Genomic DNA, 7,518 nt, shown 5'->3' with positions numbered 1-7,518 from the left:
CTTTCTCTTGAACCAGAAAATTGTAAACTTCTGTTATCATGCAAACACTGTGCTTTCTCTAGCCTTCTATGGTTCTCTAGCCCCCTTGGAGCCCTCTTTGATTGGAGGATCCAAAGAGCTCTGGATTCGTGGTCATAGAACCTGGGTTCAAAAGCTAGATTTTATGCTTACCACCTTGGCAATCAGCCTCTTTGGGCCTCGGATTACTTAACTGTAAAATAAGAGGGTTGGACCATAAAGGTGCTCCTTTACCAGATCTTCTGACTACAAACCCAATTGGATCAAACCTTAAAGCACTGTAATTATAGGATTATTATTTTTTCTCATTTAATTTTTAATAATTGAATTTCAATGTAAACAAATTTTTTTAACATTCATTTTATTTTTTCCACCTAATGATATTTTATTTTTTCCAATTACATGTAAAGATAGTTTTCAACACTCACTTTTATAAGATTTCAAGTTCCCAATTTTTCTCCCTCCCCAAGACAACAAGCATCTGATATAGGCTATACATGTACAATCACATGAATCACATTTCCACATTAGTCTAACACTCATTTAAACTTTTTTTGAGTTTCATATTCTTTCCTTCCCTCCCTCCCCTACCCCCTCTTTAAGAAGGCAAGCAATTTGATATAGATTATATATGTGCAGTCACACAAAACATATCTCCATATTAGTCATGCTGCAAAAGAATATGCAGACCAAAACCCCAAAAATTATAAAGTAAAAAAAGTTTATTTTGATCTGTATTCAGATTCCATCAGTTCTTCCTCTGGAAGTGGATAGCATTTTTCATCATAAGTCCTTCCTTATTGTCTTGAATGGTTGTATTGCTTGAGAATAGCTAAGTCATTCACAGTTAATCATTGTACTGATTGCTGTTACTGCGTACAATGTTCTCCTGGTTCTGCTCACTTTACTTTGCATTAGTTTGTGTAAGACTTTCTAGGTTTCTCTGAAACCACCCTTCTCCTCCTTTCTTATAGGACAATAGTATTCAATCACAATCATATATCACCACTTGTAGAGCTATCCCTCAATTGATGGGTATCTCCTTAACTTCCAATTCTTTGCAATCACAAAAAGAGCTATGATAAATATTTTTTGTGCACATTGGTCCTTTTCCTTCTTTTTTGATCTCTTTGGGGGTACAGACCTAGCAGTGGTATTGTTAGGTCAAAGGATATGCAGTTTTCTAGACCTTTGGGCATAGTTCCAAATTGTTCTCCAGAACGGCTGGATCAGTTCACAATCCCATCAATGGTATATTAATGTCCCAGTCTTACCACATTTGTCATTTTTCTTTTCTGTCATATTCGCCAATCTGTCAGGCATGAGGTGGCACTCAGAGTTACTTGAATTCACATTTCTCTAATCAATAGTAATTTAGAGCATTTTTGCATATGACTATAGATAGCTTTGATTTCCTCTTCTGAAAACTGCCTGTTCATATCCTTTGACCATTTATCAATCAGGGAATGATTTGTATTCTTATCAGTTTGACTCAGTTCCCTTCATAAGAGAAATTTGCTGTAATCTTGACCACATTGGTTTTGTTTGCGCAAACCCTTTTTAATGTGATGTAATTGAAATTCTCCATTTTACACCCTGTAATGCTCTCTATCTCTTGTTGGATCATAATTTTTTTTCTTATCCATAAATCTGGCAGGTAAAATATTCCATGATCTCTTGTGATGTCACACTATGGGATTATTATAACGGAAGACAGGACTAGAAGGGGAAAAATGTTGACTATGTGCAATTGACTCTCAGTACACAGAAGCTCAGGGAAGGGAGAGCTTGTCATGGGCCAGGGTAATCAAGGAGCTGGGATTTGAAGGAAAGTGGAAGGGGAGGCAAAGATTGTTCCAGGAGGAGAGCTCATAGGCTTTCAGGACATTGGAAGTTGGAAAGAGCCTTAGTTATTATTGAGTCTACTATTGTAGAGGGTAGAATGAGGCCCAGAGATGGGAGCAGGACTTCACCAAGGTCACATAGTCAATGGTGTTGAATGAGTACAACTTGAAGGTCTAGAGGCAAGAATGTATATGAATATACTGGATGTAAGAAATTACAGGAGTGAGAAGAGGTGCCTAACCCAGACTGAAGGTTCCTAGGAGCATTAATTTAGATCTAGGAGGGACTTCAGGGGCCCCTTACTACATTAGGAGGTAATCTAGTCCTACCCCCTCAATTTATTTTATCTCAAAGTGAAATGAAATTGAAAAAAATTAATGAAATTAATGAAACTTTATTTTCTCCCTCTACCCCCTTTTCTTCCATTGGGAAAAAAAGAAAGAGTCCTTTGAATAAATGCATATAGCCAAGTAAAAAATTTTCCCAAAATGGCCATCTTCAAAAAATATCTGCGCCTCAATTTGCACCTTGACTCCATCACCTTTTGGTCAAGAGGTAGATAGCATGTTCCTCATTTTACAGATGAAAAAAGTGGGGTAAACTGAATAGTAAATGCCAGAGTAAGGTCTGAAACCACATCTACCTGCTTCCAGATCCAGTACTCTATGACAGAAAAGGGTGGGGTCAAAGTGTGTGTGTGTGTGTGTGTGTGTGTGTGTGTGTGTGTGTGTGTCCGATACAGGGCTGAGAAGTCTGAACACTCTCCTTAGGCAAAGGGAGTCACTCACCGACGGTTGCTGAGCAACAGAGGAGGGTTAAGAGGATGCAGATCGGGATCTTAGAAAGATAAAGGAGACCTAAGTCAAGAACTTCAAGACGTTGAGCAGTCTATGTAGGGCATAAATACCAGGCACTTTGTAGAAAAGACTCCAAGTGACATTTTTAGCTGGGGGAAGGGAGCAGAGGGAAGTAGGGCTGTTTGTGACATATTAGACACCCCACTCCGAACTGACCTTCCAATCATTGGACCTCTTTAGCACCCTGAAAAGCCTCAGACAGGAGAGACCAAAGTTCCAGTCTTTTCCTTGATTACTATGTGACTCTAGGCAAGCCATTTAAACTTTCTAAACCTCAGTTTCCCCAGCTGTAAAATGGAGATAATACCAGTCGTACCTGGCTCCCAGGATTATTATGAGGCTGAAATGAGATAATGTATGCAAAAGGCTTTGTGATCTTAGAAGCACCATATTGAAGCCATCAGTTTCTATTATCATCACCACCACCCACCGGCTCTGCAGACACCATAGGAGCATAGCACAGGACAAGGAATTATGTCTTGCATCGGAATGAGCTGGGACTTTTGTATCCCACCTTATATCCCCAATCCCTGAATCAGGGATCCTTAATCTGAGGTACATGAACTTTCATAATTATGTTTTGATAACTGTATTTCAATATTAGCCAGCTAGGTGGTACAGTGGGTAGAGTGCCAGGCCTGGAGTCAGGAAGATTCATCTTCCTGAATTCAAATCCAGCCTCAGACACTTACTAGTTGTGTGACCCTGGGCAAGTCACTTCACCCTGTTTGCCTCAATTTCTCTGACTGTAAAATGAGCTGGAGAAGGAAATGGCAAACCATTACAGTATCTTTACCAAGATCCCAATGGGATCACAAAGAGTAGCATATGAATGAAATTGAGCAAGAACCAAAAAATTTCAATAGAATTGGTTTCCTTTGCAATCCTATTTTGCTTTATACATTTAAAAGCCTTCTGAGGAGTCTGTGGGCTTCCCCAGGCTGACAGAGGGGTGTGTGACACAAAAAAGTTAAGAATCCCTGGACTAAAAAATCTCTAAGGCCCCTGCCAGGTCTAAATCTAGTGACTCTTTGTGTTTATGATCTAGGAGTCAATGGGCATCAGAATTTAGGGGGAACATCGATATGCTGTGAGCATAAAGGGGGAGAGTAGCCAAGAGGGTGAAGAGCCTCTAGTCCATGCCGTGTGAGGGTTGGTTGAAAGTGGTAGGAATGTTCGGCCTAAAGAGAGGAATCTGGTGGGAGATGGCTATCTTCAAGGACTCATAAGGTTGTCATGTGGAAGAGGAATTTGGGGGTACTCTGCTTGACCCCAGAGAGCAGAACCAGAAGCAGCGGAGTAGAAGGGGTGTCAGATCTCGCCATCTATAGGAAGCCCTTCCTGAACCTTCTTAATTCCGCTGCCGCCTTTCTCTTAATTCTCTCCAGTTTATCCTGTCTCTATTCTGCTTGTATGTAATTGTTTCCTCGTTGTCCGTCCCCCCCACTAGACTGGGAGCTCCTTGAAGGTAGAGCAGGGACAGTCTTTGCCTTTCTTTGTATCTCCAACACATACAATGCCTGGCATATAGTAGGTATTTAATCAGTGCTTATTGACTGACTTACTGACAAAATGACAAAGTGGCAGATTTAGTCTAGATGTCAGGAGAAACTTGCTAACAGTGAGAGCTGCCCTAAAGTGGAATGGGCTACTTCAGGAAGAGGGGGTGTGCTTCCTTTGGGGGTCTTTGGGCAGAGGCTGGATGGCCACTTATTCTGCAGGTTGTAATGAGGACTCTTTTTAGAGGGAGCTTAAAGTCAGTGACCCCCGGATTCCCTTCCAACTCAGAGATTCTGTCATTCTGGAGAAAGGCTCAGGGAGATGGATTTTAGCTTGGTATTAGAAAAGACTTTCTAACAACCCAACAGTTCTTCCTCTTCTCCTGGTGGAAAATAAAACAAATCTTTAAGTCTTTACTGAAAGAGGAGGCAGTTGTGGTGTAATGGGGGGGTCACACACACACACAGAGACAGAGAGAGAGACAGAGAGAGATAGAAACAGAAACAGAGACAGAGACAGAGAGATGGAAACAGAGAGACAAACAGAAACAGAGACAGACAGAGACAGAGAGAAAGAAGAGAAGAGAGAAGAGGAGAGAGTGGGAAAGAAGGGCGATGTGATGTAATGGGGAGGGGGGAGAGAGAGAAGGAGACAAGAGGAGAGGGGAATATGGAGAAAGGAAGGGAGAAAGGAAGGAATGTGGAGAGAGAGGAGAGAGAAGAAGAGGAAGAGGAAGAGGAAGAAGAAGAAGAAGAAGAAGAGGAGGAGGAGGAGGAAGAAGAAGAAGAAAAGAGAGGAGAGAAAGGAGAGAGAAGGGGAGAGGGGGATAGGGAGGAAGGGTGGGAGACAGGGAGAAGGGAAGGGATGGGGAGAGATCAATAACCAGGGCAGGGTGAATGGGGCCTTGGAACAGACACTGACATCTACAAGGGACTGGGATGCTTCTTCCTTGAGGTACTCCTCTAGCCTGCTGCTCTGCTCCCTTGCTTAGATTCCCAGGTTGTCGAAGTGACATTCTTCTGGGGTCCCGCTATGTCCACCATCCCCATTCTCCACCTAAGGATTGGGAGTTGACTATTGGTACTATTTCTGGGGTATGGCCTGGGCTCTCTAGGGGACATTCTACCCCCTTTCCCAGTGTATCTAAGCCTGGAACAGACTCTCCTTGGAAATAGGATCAGGGTCAGGGTAGGCTGATTTTGTCCAGAGTTAATGTCACAGCACTGGTTAGGAATGAGGAGTTGCCAGGGGGGACAAGAAATGATATATTTTCCCATCCACTCTAACCACCTCAACCTCCACAGATGTGAACAACTGCCTTGTGGCCACTGGGACAAGCAGGGTTGGCTCAGAGACTACAGTGGGAACAAAATTCCCCTCTACATCTTCTTCCACCACATCCCGCCTTGAGCACCAAAGTCTAGACTCTGGTTGGAGCCAGGCTACTCCCCCAAATGTTTCTTCAACTAAACCTCTGGATCTGGGCTCATCAGGTGCACCTGTCACCTCATCTCCTGTAGCGACCAGCCCAAACTCAACAGCTTCTATGTCCATGGAGCCACCAACATCTTTATCAGATGGCCCTATGAAGACTGACCAGACATCCCCATTGTCCCCTTCCACTTCCAAGGTTCCAGGCACTGGGATGAGTTTATCTTCTACTCCAGCCCCAAGATGGTGGGAGAGCTCATCATCTCTGGGTACCATGTCCAGTAGAGTGGTCCCCAGCATTTCCCCTATCACATCCTCTTCTCCCCCCAAGGGCTCTAGGACTGATGTCACAACACCTGGCAGAGTGACAGACACAGACCTTTTTTGGTCTACTCCCTTAACTACAACTTCAAAGAAGGCAGGTACCACCAGCCTAGCTGCCTCAATTCCCTCTAGGCTGCATGAGCTCACAACCTTGGCAATGGGATCTGTGGCAGAGAGTGTACCCAGCCCCATAGTCACTTCAATCCCCCCTTCATCAAGGACCTCAGCTTCTGTCAGCACTGATCTGCAGGCAGAGATGAATGTGGTTACCTTTGCAGGTGGCTCTCCTTCCCAGGGAAGGGGCTCTCCCTCCCTAGAGCCTACTACATTTCAGGAGTTTTTGTCTTCTCCTGGAATGTCCACTGGAACAGAAATCCATGGAATTGCCCATATGTCTTTGGGCCAAAGCTCATCTGCCTTTCCAACTTTTACTGTTCCTGCATCCTGGACAAACACAGCATCCCCGGATGCTACTCCATCTCAGGGGTCCACTGGGACAATCAGCATCACTTCAGAATTAGAGACAGACACTGCAGAAACACCCACACAATCTGTCTTTACCTCTGTGGCTGACAACCATCTGATATCAGCATCTCTCATGCAAGAGACCACGGTGAGAGTGGACAGCACCCCAAAGAAAGAGGCAGACCCCGATTCCACTCCTTCTAACTCTCTCCTGTTGACAAGTAAGATTCTGAACTTCCCTTTAGGGGATCACATTGGGGGCCATGGAAAGAAGGGCTGAGATGCAGCCTTGGAGCAAGAGGACTCTTTTTCCTTGGCTTGTTCTACTGAGGGCCCGTATTTGGGGCCACGTCTGCTGGACCCAAGTGGGCCCTCTGGTCGCCCTGCACACTTAGCGGGAGTGTGGGTTTGTGGCAAAATTAACTTTTCCTTACTGTTGGCAGGAACTGGTGGCTGTAATGAGTGGGTCTGTGGTAAGTGTCATGTTGTACAACAGGAAAAAGGGTTTTGGTGGTGGAGTTACCTGGAACCAGGGAGATCGAGGGATGGAGGGATGGAAGGAGTTCTAATTATGTGCTGTTGTTTGGAATCAGGACCTACAGAAACAGTTTTCCTTTGTGTCCTTCATGACTGAGCTCTCGGTCCTTCTGACATCTTTTCCTTTAGGTAACAAAGCTGGTATGGTGCCTCTCTCGAGAACTAGTGTCCAGGCAGCTCTGACAAGTAACCTTCTGGCAGCAGTGTCCACAGCTATCCTCACAAGTAAGTAGAAGCATCCTTTTTGAGGGAGCAGTTTGGTGCAGTGGATGGAGTGCTGAGCCTGGAGTCAGGAAGACCTGAGTTCAAATTCGGCCTCAGATACTTACCAGCTGTATAACTTTGGGAAAGTCGCTTAAACTCTGCCTACCTTATTTTTCTCATCTGTAAAATGGGGATAATAAAACCACTTATCTCCCAGGGTTGTTGTGAGGATCAAATGAGAAAATAATCATAAAGCATTTGGCATGTACAGGGTGTGCCTAAAGTCTGGACGCACAGGCAAAAATGCATATTTTCAAGAAATGAAATGAATGAAATT

The sequence above is a fragment of the Trichosurus vulpecula genome, chromosome 1, assembly GCF_011100635.1.
Source record: "Trichosurus vulpecula isolate mTriVul1 chromosome 1, mTriVul1.pri, whole genome shotgun sequence".
Classification (NCBI taxonomy): domain Eukaryota; kingdom Metazoa; phylum Chordata; class Mammalia; order Diprotodontia; family Phalangeridae; genus Trichosurus; species Trichosurus vulpecula.
This window is presented reverse-complemented; position numbering follows the sequence as displayed.